Consider the following 13252-nt stretch of genomic DNA (forward strand, 5'->3'; position numbering starts at 1 on the left):
GACAGAGAAAATGTCAGGAGTTTGGAAGTATTATAAAATTGAAAGCGAAGGCAGTGTAACAGCCAGATGCAATGTTTGCAAGAAGGAGGTTCCGCGTGGTGGAAAGAACAGAGCTACGTTCAACACAACCAATCTAATACGAATGTTTGTTTTTTCATTTTTTCCCCCGTTTTTCTTTCAAATTGAATTGATTGAAATCTCCAATATCAACGTAAGAGCTTGTGCCTCTTCGGGGGGTGCTAACACTTAACCATAAACGTTATCGTTTACTTTCTCCGTCTTTATATGTAGATATTACTTTTCTCCGTTAATCTCCGTCACGTTGTTTCCAAAGCAACAACAACTTCCTGTGAACAGCGCTACCTCTCCTTCAAAATAAAAGCATGTCCACAAATAGGAAGCCAAGCCAAATTACACTTAAGACATATACAACTGCAACGAAAGTAACAAACACAATGCGATATCCTTTTCAATTTCAAAGAACACAAATTGGGTTACATTAACAAATAACTATAAAACAACAATACTGTAGAATAACAAAATGAATGCCGTGAATACACAGAAATACACGTGTTGAAGTGGTTCGCTGCTGATTACTATTGAATTGTGTTACTCCAGTAAGATGGAAATATAACACTTTGTTTATTCATGTTATGTTAAGCTGCTGTTGTTCATTGCATTATTACTAGACTAGTTAGTCTTAAGGCTAGAATTCTGCACCAAGCCACATTTTAATTTTAATTTTATTATTTGTGACTGAATGTGAACTTGTGAAGCTAGTCAAGCTACCTCTTTCCAGTAGAGTTATTTTTGTGTTGTTACTGCACTATCTGCACTCAATTGGTTTACATGGTTATTTTGTGGTGGACCACTGATAAGCTTTATTTTGTTTTGATCCAATGCTGCACAACTGAACTAATCCAATGCTGCTGTGAAAAAAAGAAGCTATATCCATGTTGGATAGAATGGATAGTTGGGAACTGTCATTTAAATAAAAAAATAACCTTAAGGGACAACTTGAATGCTTTTTTCCTTTTTTTTCTCTTAAAGGTGGGGTAGGTAATTTTTGAGAAACCAGCTCGAGTGCGCTAAAATTTGAAAATACACAGCCGGAAAAAATCTGCAACTTCCTTACAGAGCCCCTCCTCCAACACAGATGATTGGTCGTGCTTTTTACAATTCCACAGATCCATTTTTTAATGTATTTATTGTCAAAGCATTTAATATATTCATTGCCATCGGGATGTTAAGAGCATTCCATGGAATATAACAAGTGTTTTCTGAAGTAAATTACATACCCCACCTTTAATTCATTGCATAAAGATCGGATCGGGAAAAATCGGTATCGGCAGATTGTCAAAATCAAATGATCGGAATCGGATCGGGAGCAAAAAAAGGTGATCGGGACATCCCTACCCAACACTATTGATAATCAAAATAAATTTCCATTATCATTTCCTCATCTCTTATCAACTGCTTTACAGTAGAATAATAAAGCCACTCATCAAACAGGATGTTAATATTTAACAGGTCTCTTTAAACAATATAAAAGCAGTCAGAGGGATCACATAATTCAGAGTTCGGGGACTGAGCGACTTTGTATCAACTTGAAGATGAGTTGGACCATTTTACTGATTGTGTCGCTGTTTTGCGGCCTGATTTCAGCCCAGGATGATGGTAATACTACTATATTAGATTATCATCATGATACAAAGGAATGCTTTCCTGACATGTGCAAACTCCTGAGAGAGTTTAGTGCAGTAAGTGAGAAATTAAGAGTTATGGAGACCAGGATGGAAGATAGTGAAACAAGGCTGATGGACACCGAAACGAGACTGAAGGACACCGAAACCAGACTGAAGGACACCGAAACCAGACTGACGGAGCGTGAAAAACAGATTCTTGAACTGAACAAAGGTAAAGTCAAACTTTACGATTAAAAGGTATCAGTGTAAAATAATGTTGGGTGATTAAAAAAATAAGTAAATACTGCACAAAATAATAATACAATAATAATAATATGGTTACACTGTTTTGCTTTGTATAGAAAAAGACGACGGTCGTATTCAGTGCAGCAACAGGAGGAGGAGAGAATCACATTGGGACCTTCAACACAGACACAACTTTAATCTACAGGACCTTGATTACAAACATTGGTGGTGCCTACAGTCCATCCACAGGTAAAGGAGGTGGAGTTGCTATTCTGTTTCAATGATTCCCTTCAATGCAGGAAGACATCGTATGGAAACTTTGATTCTTTTGAATATGTGGCCCTTCGGCTGAAATGCTTCCTCTCGAGCTCTGTTCCTAAATATCTATAGACCACCCAAATACTGTGCAAGCTTTTTTGATGACTTTACTGAACCTGCTGTCTATAGTGTGTATTGACTTTGACCGTCTAGTCATTGTTGGTGATTTTAACATCCATGTTGACAACCCCCAGAGGGGCTAAAGAACTGTTTTGTGTTCTTGATAACTATGGACTGACTCAGCATGTGACGGAGCCCACGCACAATAAGGGGCACACTCTGGACTTAATTATCTCAAAGGGTCTGAATATCTCTAAGGTTGTGGTGACTGATGTTGCACTCTCTGACCATTCCTGTGTTTTCTTTGAGAGCTCTATTTCTGTTCACAAAAATGTTCAAAAAGAGGTAACCACAAAGCGATATTTAACTGAAAATACTAGGGAAATGTTTACCTCAGAATTTCCTCTTCCACACTTGCCCCTGCTAAACATCTCAGTAAATGAGCTAGTAGATCATTTTAATTCAAAATTAAAATGTTATAGATGCCATTGCTCCAACTAGGTTTAAAGGAAGTGTCTGGCAAGAAAATATCTCCATGGAGAAAGGCCATGACCGTGAAAACAGAAAAAAGAGAATGTCGAAAAAGCTGAACGCAGGTGGCGAAAAATAAATCTCCAGGTTCACTTTTGAAATCTATAAAGAGAGACTTGGCCTTTATAATTTGGAATTGAAAAACGCACGACAATCGTTCTTCTCTGACATCATTACCAATAACAAAAACACCGCACGTGCCTTGTTTGCTACCGTCGACAGACTAACTAACCCCCCAGTGTCAGTAGCCTCTGAATTTCTATCCACCAGGGCGTGCAATGATTTTGCCTCCTTCTTCACTGACAAAATTCAGAAAATCAGACAAGCAGTCAGTGCCTCTGCATCAGGAACAGCAAATGTGTTGTCCCTATCTCCACTTAACATCAATTCAGACATCATGACACAATTCCATCAGATTAATGATAAAACCTAGAGGACATTATTCCAACTTCTGAAATCCTCCTCCTGCTGCCTTGATATTATTCCAACAGGATTTTTCAAAGATGTTTTGCCTTGCATGGCCTCAGATCTACTTCATATAGTAAACAAATCTCTTCACTCAGGTATTTTTCCACAGGCCCTGAAAACTGCAGTCATTAAACCGCTCTTAAAAAAGAATAATCTAGATGCTTCAGTAATGAACAATTACAGGCCCATATCAAACCTCCCATTTCTAGGTAAAATCATTGAAAAAGTTGTTTTTCAACAGTTGAGTAATTTCTGGCATTTAAATAACTGTTTGATGTGTTCCAGTCAGACTTTCATCCAAACCACAGCACTGAGACTGCTCTTGTAAAGGTCTTTAATGACATCCACTTAAACACAGACAGTGGCAGAACTTTAGTGTTGGTATTATTAGATCTCAGTGCTGCGTTTGACACTGTTGACCACAGCATATTACTAGACCGACTGGAAAACTGGGTGGGACTTTCGGAAACAGTTCTAAATTGGTTTGAATCCTACTTAAAGGACAGAAACAACTTTGTTTCTATAGGTAAATACACATCTGAGTTGACAAATATGACATGTGGGGTTCCTCAAGGCTCCATCTTGGGGCCTCTTCTCTTTAACATCTACATGCTATCACTGGCTCAGATAATGAAGAACAACAAAATAAGTTACCATAGCTATGCGGATGACACACACATTTACATAACAATTTCACCAGGAGACTATGCTCCAATTCAAACACTGAGTAAGTGCATTGAACAAATCAATGACTGGATGTGTCAGAACTTTCTCCAATTAAACAAAGATAAAACTGAGGTAATGGTTTTTGGAGCCAAGGCAGAACGTATAAAAGTTAGCGCTGAGCTTCAGTGTGCAATGTTCAAAACAACAGATAAAGCCAGAAATCTAGGTGTAGTCATGGACTCTGACCTGAGTTTCAACAGTCATATTAAAACTGTTACTAAATCAGCCTACTATCACCTAAAGAATATATCTAGGATTAAAAGACTAATGCCACAGCAGGATTTGGAAAAACTTGTCCATGCTTTTATCTTCAGTAGACTGGACTACTGCAATGGCGTCTTCACAGGTCTCACTAAAAAATCTATTAGAAAGCTGCAGCTAATTCAGAACGCTGCTGCTCGAGTCCTCACTAACACTAAGAAAGTGGATCACATCACTCCTGTTCTGAAGTCTTTACACTGGCTTCCTGTGTGTCAAAGAATAGATTTCAAAATACTGCTGCTGGTTTATAAAGCACTGAATGGTTTAGGCCCAAAATACATTTCTGACCTCCTGCTAAATTATGAACCATCCAGATCTCTCAGGTCTTCAGGGACTGGTCAGCTTTCTGTCCCCAGAGTCAGAACTAAACATGGTAAAGCAGCGTTCAGTTATTATGCTCCAAATATCTGGAACAAACTCCCAGAAACCTGCAGGTCCGCTGCAACTCTGACTACTTTTAAATCCAGACTGAAGACTTTTCTTTTTGTCGCTGCTTTTAATTGAACTATTCATATCTTAGACTGCACTGAAACTTTTATCCATGTATTTTTTCTTTTAATGTTTCTTTTATTAGCTTTTCTTTTTAATGACTGATTTTAAATGCCATTTTCTTAATCTCTTTCATTTTTTGTAAAGCACTTTGAATTGCCTTGTGTTGAAATGTGCTATATAAATAAACTTGCCTTGCCTTGCCTTGCCTTACAGTCCATCCACAGGTAATACTACTCCCATCCTGTTTAGAGGTCTTAAAATGCATTGATGTGACCAACACCCTGTTGTTTCCACAGGTGTCTTTGTTGCCCCGGTTCCAGGTGTTTATTACTTAACCATCTTCTTTCATGCTGGATGGGACCATGGCACTATGTTTACTGCTCTACAAGAACAATGAGTTGATTATATATACACATGATTTCCCTTCAACCTCTGACCGGGCTGACAATGGAGGAAACGCAGTGTTCCTGCAGCTTGTTCAAGGAGACCAGGTGTACGTGCGCCTGCTTGCAAACACGCATGTTTGGGGGACCGACCATCATACAACCTTCAGTGGTTTTTTGGTCACTGAAATGTGAGAATCTGTATTTCTGTAGTCATTCCTGCTTGAGGGGGGCTGACAAAGTTCTGAGCTCTCTTTAAACTGAATATCTAACACCATGACATGTTCAAATGTAATGAAACACAAAGCTGTTGCTCATTAAATCATAAAATCAAGTCTAACAATGTCTTCTTCAATCATTGCTTTAATAAATTCATTATGCTGCAAAGTTGACAGTGAGTTTCTTGTTTTCTGTTTCCTGAATATCTTAATATATTGAGTGTTGTGCCTTTCAATTCAAAGCTCCATCTCATTGCAACAACCTCTCAACTTAGATGTCTAACCTCCCTGATAATGCATCAGTGGAAGACACATGGAGCGAGAAACAAAGACGTGGAGAAGGTCCCATTTATTCAAATGTCAAGAAGTGCTACTTTGATACTAGCGAACCTATTTGCATCACAGTATTCAAAACTCACCTGCTTCATCTCAAACTGGCAAAGGTGGCTCGAGTTGTTTCAGATAGAGATTCACTGGACTCTGTCCCTTAAAGGATCTTGGCACATAAAGAAACACAACATCCATCATGTTTTATTCTTGTATTTTTTAACAAACCTCTGAAAATATCTAGAAAATAGCTCTATAACCCTTAATAATAATAAATGATCCCTAACCCTATGTCCTCTCACTTTATACCTTAAGACATGTTGAATAAGGGAATTAAATACATAACTTGATCATCAGTAGACAGAAACATTTAGAGACTCATGATGATAAAATGATTTAACAGACGAGAAGTAAAAACAGTGAAAACAAAATGTTTATGTTACATGAAATATAGATATGTGGTGAAATGAAACCTGCTACATTTACTTTTAGAGAAAAATACATTAACACATGGTTAAGGATACCTAGAGAAATAAATATGTGTCTCTTTCTTTTCTCATGGTCTCTCCTGGTGTTTTTACTGAAGCTTAATGTGCAGATTTTAAATAACCTTTACATTAATGAACCAGTGGCCAGTCATATACTGTGAGCATAGCACCGGTGATGATTGTAATAACATCTGGATGGACAATATCTGATTATAAGTGCAATTTTATGAGGAATGTCCAATTGGGCATATGTTAATAAAAGGCCTAATAGCACAGGACTTATAAACAATGGGTTCTGTAGTAATGATAGACAGTAAATGAAGAAAGTCTGCCATCAAGTGTTGACCAAAGATGTCACAGGTGCCACAGATGGAAACCCATAAGCATTACCTATTGTGTGTGAGGAAATACCAGGTGTGTATGTCACATGGCGAAGTATTTTAATTATATTGCTTGGTTTTTGTTTGTTTCATACTTTTTATTATGATTTTATTGTGTGCTTTTATTCTGAAGTGTTTGCACTGTTGAAGTTTATCTGGTTTTACTTTTAAGCATGCTTTTATTCTGAAATGTTTTAACCTACTTCCACCATGATGACTGGGACGATTAGCAGCACCTGGGGCCAATCATGGCCGACCTATAAATGGAGAGAGAACCCAGGAGAGCAGGAGCAAGCCTGTTAAGACTGCACAGAAGCGGCATAGATCTACAGTTCTGCTGGGCAGTGGCGGCGCCAGAGATTTTCTCTAGGGGGTGCTGTGGGGTAGCTTGACGTTTCATAGAGGGTGCTCAAACATTAAGGGTTTCCCATTAATGTACCAGCGCTACAGTTGAATTTTCTACTGCAACACTCCCCACACACACACACACACACACCACACCACACCACACCACACACACACACACACACACACACACACACACACACACACACACACACACACACACACACACACACACACACACACACACACACACACACACCACACACACACACACACACACACACACACACACACACACACACACACACACCTTGGGTTTTGAAGACTGATAAATCCGAAATGGATGAACAAACTTTGCAGCCCAGTTTCCCAGCTTTGCAGTCTATCCACAGGTATGCCTCTTGTTTCCTCCGTCCATACCTCTGGGAAAGGTGAGCTTGAGATAGCCAGGGGAACGTTGCTAGCGCAGCTAACGTACACGTTAGCTAGCATTATCCACATCTTTAGGCGGCTCTTCTGATTATGTATTACTAGCAACTTCACTTGTAGCTTCGGTGCTGCTAGCCTCTTTCTTCTTGTGAATTATATTCTTTTTAGAAAATAAGTCAAGTAAAACATGTTAGCCTGCCATTATAGAGCTTTTTCGTTAGTGTTCTTGAGGTAAAGAGCGGCCGCAAAATCGGCGGGCGCGGCGAGCTGGCTCACCGTGGGTGTGTCAGTGTAGAGATGGGCGAGTCATGATTCATCCGGATCATTAACCCGGATCCTAGTAATGAGCCGGTCGTGACGAGTCTCCCTCTCGATTAACCCGAGTCCTTTGAGTCCTACACCTGATGTGACGTAACAATTAAAACTATAAATTGCGTCACTCTTTACTCTCTTTATAACGTGTACAATCACATTACAACGTTGTTGTATCCAGAGATCCAGCAGACTCGTCGCCATGCACGAATCAACAGCAAATTCAGCCCCTCCTCCGGCTCCCGCGAGAGTCCCGTGAGCCGTGAGTGAGCCGTGAGTCGTTGGACTCGCGGGAGCCGTGAGTGAGCCGTGAGCCGTGAGCCGTGAGCCGTGAGCCGTGAGTGAGCGGTGAGCCGTGAGTGAGCCGTGAGTCCGCAAATCTCTGAGTCTGCTGCGACTCGTCGAGGGAGCCGTGGGACTCGCGGGAGCCGTGGGACTCGCGGGAGCCGTGCGAGCCGGAGGAGGGGCTGAGTCTGCTGTAGATTCGTGCATGGGGACGAGTCTGCTGGATCTCTGGATCTGCTGCCTGCTATATGTTACGGCTCTGAGTCCTCGTAGGCTACTGGTCTCTCTCGATCATTGACCTGGATTCACGGATCCCGCGATTTTTCCGGCTCTAAATTAAGTTTCAGTGTAGACTTCTAACAAAATGGTCATGTTGTGCAACAGTCTCCTGTAATAATATCTGCATTTCCAATAAGGATCTTACTTGGAAACTCGTTTATTTTGAACATGGCACACAAAAAGAAACAAATGATAGAAAATTGCAAAACAGTTAGAATATATAAAATGTAATTATACAATTATTATTATTATTATTATTATTATTATTATTATTATTATTATTATTAAATGAAAACACAATTGTGCAAAATTAGCTTAAGTACAGGAACATATTAAAATAACTATATACATATAATGCAAAACACTTATTTTTTAAAATGCACACACACACACATGTTTTATTAAAGCAAAAGACACTGTGTAGCGGAGGTTAATGTAACGTTAGTTTAATATGCTGGTTAAATGCAACAACTTTTCGGTTTCACCGGTAGGATTTCTACGGTCTTGGTCATGCTGACTCATATGACTCAAATGACTCAAATGACTCGTATGATCCGGATCTCTTCAATGATTGACTCAGAAGACTCCGAGTCCATAAAATGATCCGGATTTGCCATCTCTATGTCAGTGACTATGGAGAGGCGAAGTCCCTCCCCTTCCGAAAGCCTCCATGGGACCCCGGAAGCGGAAAATTATACATTGAAGTCAATGGAGAGAGAAAGGTTATCTTTTGATCCCGTTTGAATTGTGCCACGAATGACACATATGATGTTTGTCAATTTAAAAGAACATTTTGCAAGTCAAAAAAATAAAAATGTGTCGTAAAACTGTGAAGTTACACATTTTTTTGTGTGAAACCGCTCAGTGAACTACAGGTCTCTGGTCTCGCACAATACGCGTCACCAACATAAAGATGGCCGTCACGTTAGCACATTTCACCACATTCTTTCAGAATGAGAATAACATTATTTTACGAGGTGAAAATCACTACAAGTCTGGGCACGTTGAGAGCCAGCATGCGGGACCGGCTTTACAAGGTTTCGGTGAGTAATATGAGTGCAATGTTTAACGTTAATGTCAGCTAGCTAACATTAGCTAACAAGGTACACTAACGTGTTTTGTTTTAGCAACTAGTTTTCTCCTTAAGAACTTCGTGGTCTCTGTGTATGCTGTGGATAACATTAGTGTTCACAAGAACAAGGTACACTCCCGTGTTTTGTTTTAGTTGCTCTTCAGATTGAAGCGGCCAGTTTTATATCGACTATACTGTATGTGTGATCTCCTTTTTCTCGTTGTGTCATTTGAGTTTATTTGCTGTGTGTAGATTCAAGGATTTTGGTTATCTAGGCACAGCTGTGTGTGACTCCCTCTGGTACACCGGTTTGTGTTTTCCTAATGTAGAGAGCATTGATTAATTAATAAACTACACACTGAGTCTAGATCCTGACCAAATCCTTTTTTATTGTTGATCAAATGTTTTTCAAAAATGTATTCATACACATTTAGAAAAATACAATGTACAATCACAACCAATACAACATAAATTACAAAAAATACAGAAAAAACAAACAATAACAACAGACAAGAGGACAACACTATGGAAAAATAAACCCTCCCACCCCCAGATCCGGACCATCCTTGTATTATTGCTCATTCAATCTATTATAGCATGCTAACAAATGGTACTTACTTTATTTTTACAGATCTGCATGGGAGACGATGGCGCGATGCAGAGCGCTGTCTGTGATTGTGCACAGGAGATGTACAAATGCAGCCACGCTGCAGCATTGGCAATATTTGCCATGTGGCAGATCAGCTCCACAGATGTTGAGTGCCAGTGGAGGAAGCCTGGCACTTAAAAAGTAGTCCAGCCGGTGTCTCAACTTTACCAACAGCGAGAGGAGACATACAACCCACTGGCCAGAGACATCGCCAACTGTCAACTGGGGGGTTGTAAACGAAGCCGAAGGGGTGAAGGCTTTTGTGGAGGCTTTTGAGGAGGCCTATCAAGTGACAGTGTTCGAATCGAGTCTGGTCTCTTTGTGAGTGAGTCGGGTGTTTTGGGAGCATCACCCGATGGACTTGTGCAGCCATCTGCCCTGCTGGAGGTGAAGTGTCCACACAGCCAGAGGAACATGACCATCGCGGAGGCAGTCCAGTTACCATCCTTCTGTCTCCGTGCGGAGGGTGGGTCATATATTCTCAAGGAGAATCACCCATACTGGCACCAGGTCCAAGGGCAGCTGCATATCACAGACCGGAGTCTCTGCTACTTTGTTGTGTGGACCACGAAGGAGGCGATCATCATCCCCATCCCCAAAGACCCTGCATGGCATGGAAAACTCCTCCTCCTGGAACAATTCTACACCCAGCATATGCTCCCTGTGTTGGCCAGTAGAGAGGAGGACATTTCAATAAACATACTCTTAACACCCTCGGACTCTGCGTTGTGTTTCGTATGTGTGATGGGGTGTTATGCAGAGGGGAGGAAAACAGGACACAGCAGATTGGGATTGTGGTGGAGATGCTGAGCAGTTATTTAATTGTTGCATGTAATTATTATTATACTGCGTGCTTCTGAGTTATTCCATCTTTTGCTGTAACATGGATCTGTATGTAACTCTATATTTACTTGTTATCTAACACACTTCCTTCTACATCATACACCATCATTATACATAGGATATATATATATTTGTATACATATCTGTAAAATGTATAATTTTATTTAAACGTCTTTTTGATCTCTCAAACTGAGTAAGATTGACAATAAAGTTGACTTTGAAAAAAAAATAAAAATTCTTTATGAAAATAGTTGACTGTTGTCAAATGAATCCAAATGAAACGTTGGACTGAACTACAACTACGCCTTTAAATCTCTACGTACTGTTTTTCAGTGGGATGGCAAGTTCCTATCTTTAAACATTTATTAGTTTTTTCTCAGAACAGATTTGATTTTCTGAAGTTAATTTAACTTTGCCGACCATGTAAGGTCATCATTAAAAGGTACAATCAATTTGTTTAGGGTTGACTAAAATAATGAAAAACATTCATTTGGATAATTTACTGACAGAATAAGAAACTCAATGATGCTCTACTCACCTGTTCCTTTTTTACAAAGTGAAACAGTTGAAACGATAGATTTTAGTAAACTTAAAAACAACCTTCTCCAAAAGCTATCAAGGAATATGGGAGTAGATGGGCGTGACTTCGCCTCTCCATGGTCAGTGACCACGGGGTCAGTATGAGTCATACTTTTTTAAGGAAATCGTTTTTATTTTTTATTTTAATTACTGTGAAATGTATTATGTTTTCGTCATTATTACAACAAATACACACTTGCAACTGATAACACTGGCAATGATTTTATATTTATTAGACTTAAAAAAAAGATCATGCTCCAAATAAGTGGGGGTACGGCGTACCCCCGCGTCCAACGCCCACTACACCGCTGCCCACCGGTGCGCAAGCTCTCTATCTCGCTCGCTTGCGCAGGCACACAAAATGGCTCGTGCCACACACACACAGAGCAGAGCTTGAATGAAACACAGAGACCCAGAAGTAAGCTACTTGTATTCACGAGGCTATTATGTGCAGGCCATTGGCCTAATCATATCACCTGTGTTGGCTTTATGTTTTTGGTAAAACATTTGTTTGTTTCACATTTGCATTGATGTAATCAATAATTTGTCTGATTTAATTTAATAAAAATAATAATAATAATTTTGGGGAAAAAAAATAATATATATTTCTAGGGGGTGCTTTGGCAATCCTGGGGGGTGCTTCAGCACCCCCTAGCTCCCCCCTGGCGCCGCCCCTGCTGCTGGGTGCCTGCACATGAGGGAGGTGTGTGGCGTAGGGGGTTGTGCGTATGTGTTCGGATCAGGGGGTCACAGGTTCAAACCCCACTGCAGTCAGCATGTCGTTGTGTCCCTGGGCAAGACACTTCACCCCAAATTGCTCCTGTTGGGATTGTCCACAGTATTGAGTATGTAAGTCGCTTTGGATAAAAGCGTCTAACAAGTAACATGTAAATGAGGGGGTGAAAGGGAATGAATGTGTTGATAAATTAGCAAAAAGTGCACTACAAAAGGAAATAACATTACCAGTTCAACTTGGTAAAGGAGAAGGAAAAGCAGTCATTAAGAAAAACGGGATGGAGGTCTGGCAGAAGAGGTGGGAGAAAGACCAGAAAGGCAAGGACTATCACAAAGTACAAAATACAATTACAATTAATATTCATAGAGAAAGAAACAGAAGGGAGGAAATCATGATGGCTAGACTCAGAATAAATCCCACAGCTTTGAATGTACGCTGTATATCATGGGGAAAAGTGACAGCGACAAGTGTGGGAGCTGTGGAGTAAAAGAAGATGTAGAACATAATTGTTACATTGTGACATCTATAAAGCGGAAAGAGAACAATTAAAGGCTAAAGTCTTAGAGGCAGAGAGGGAATGGAGTGTGGTTGGTATTTTGGGAAAAAAGGAGAGGGAGTAAGAGCTACCAGAAAGGCACTGTTTAAATTATTGAGTGAAACTGGGGTAGGAAAAATAATTTAACATTAGGTCAGGAAAGAACATAGATTTGTATTTTTGTTTTATTTATTTCATGGTTTTATTGATTTATTTATTTATTTTAATTGAATTTTGATTAGAGCATAAGTTAAAGAGTTGGAATGATGTGATGATTCATACTCATGTACAGTAGGTGGCACCTTTTAAGATGTTTGCAATCAGCCAAAAGCAAGAGAAGGAGGAGAGCAGGAGCACAAAGGAAGAAGACAGGAGGAGACGCAGCCGAGCAGACAGAACATATCAAGAGACAAACGGCAGTCCAGAGCGTGAAGCCAAGGACAGAAGAGGGCAGAGTTTAGAGCCCTTATTTCCTGAGTAACTACTGTCCAACGAAAGACCTGATTTGTCCTTAAAAGACAAGTGAATGCTGTTTGTCTGTTTTTAGAGTGGGAGCCGAGCTGGAGGAGCGGGCGGTGTGCAGAAGTGTTCCCCCCTCATCGTGA

General features: G+C 40.1%; 1 pseudogene; it reads left to right on the plus strand.

Moving 5' to 3' along the window:
- Positions 1-1730: 1730 nt before the first annotated feature.
- Positions 1731-13252, plus strand: LOC117533712 (annotated as a pseudogene).

The sequence above is a fragment of the Gymnodraco acuticeps genome, unplaced genomic scaffold (genome assembly GCF_902827175.1).
Source record: "Gymnodraco acuticeps unplaced genomic scaffold, fGymAcu1.1, whole genome shotgun sequence".
In the NCBI taxonomy this organism is placed as follows: domain Eukaryota; kingdom Metazoa; phylum Chordata; class Actinopteri; order Perciformes; family Bathydraconidae; genus Gymnodraco; species Gymnodraco acuticeps.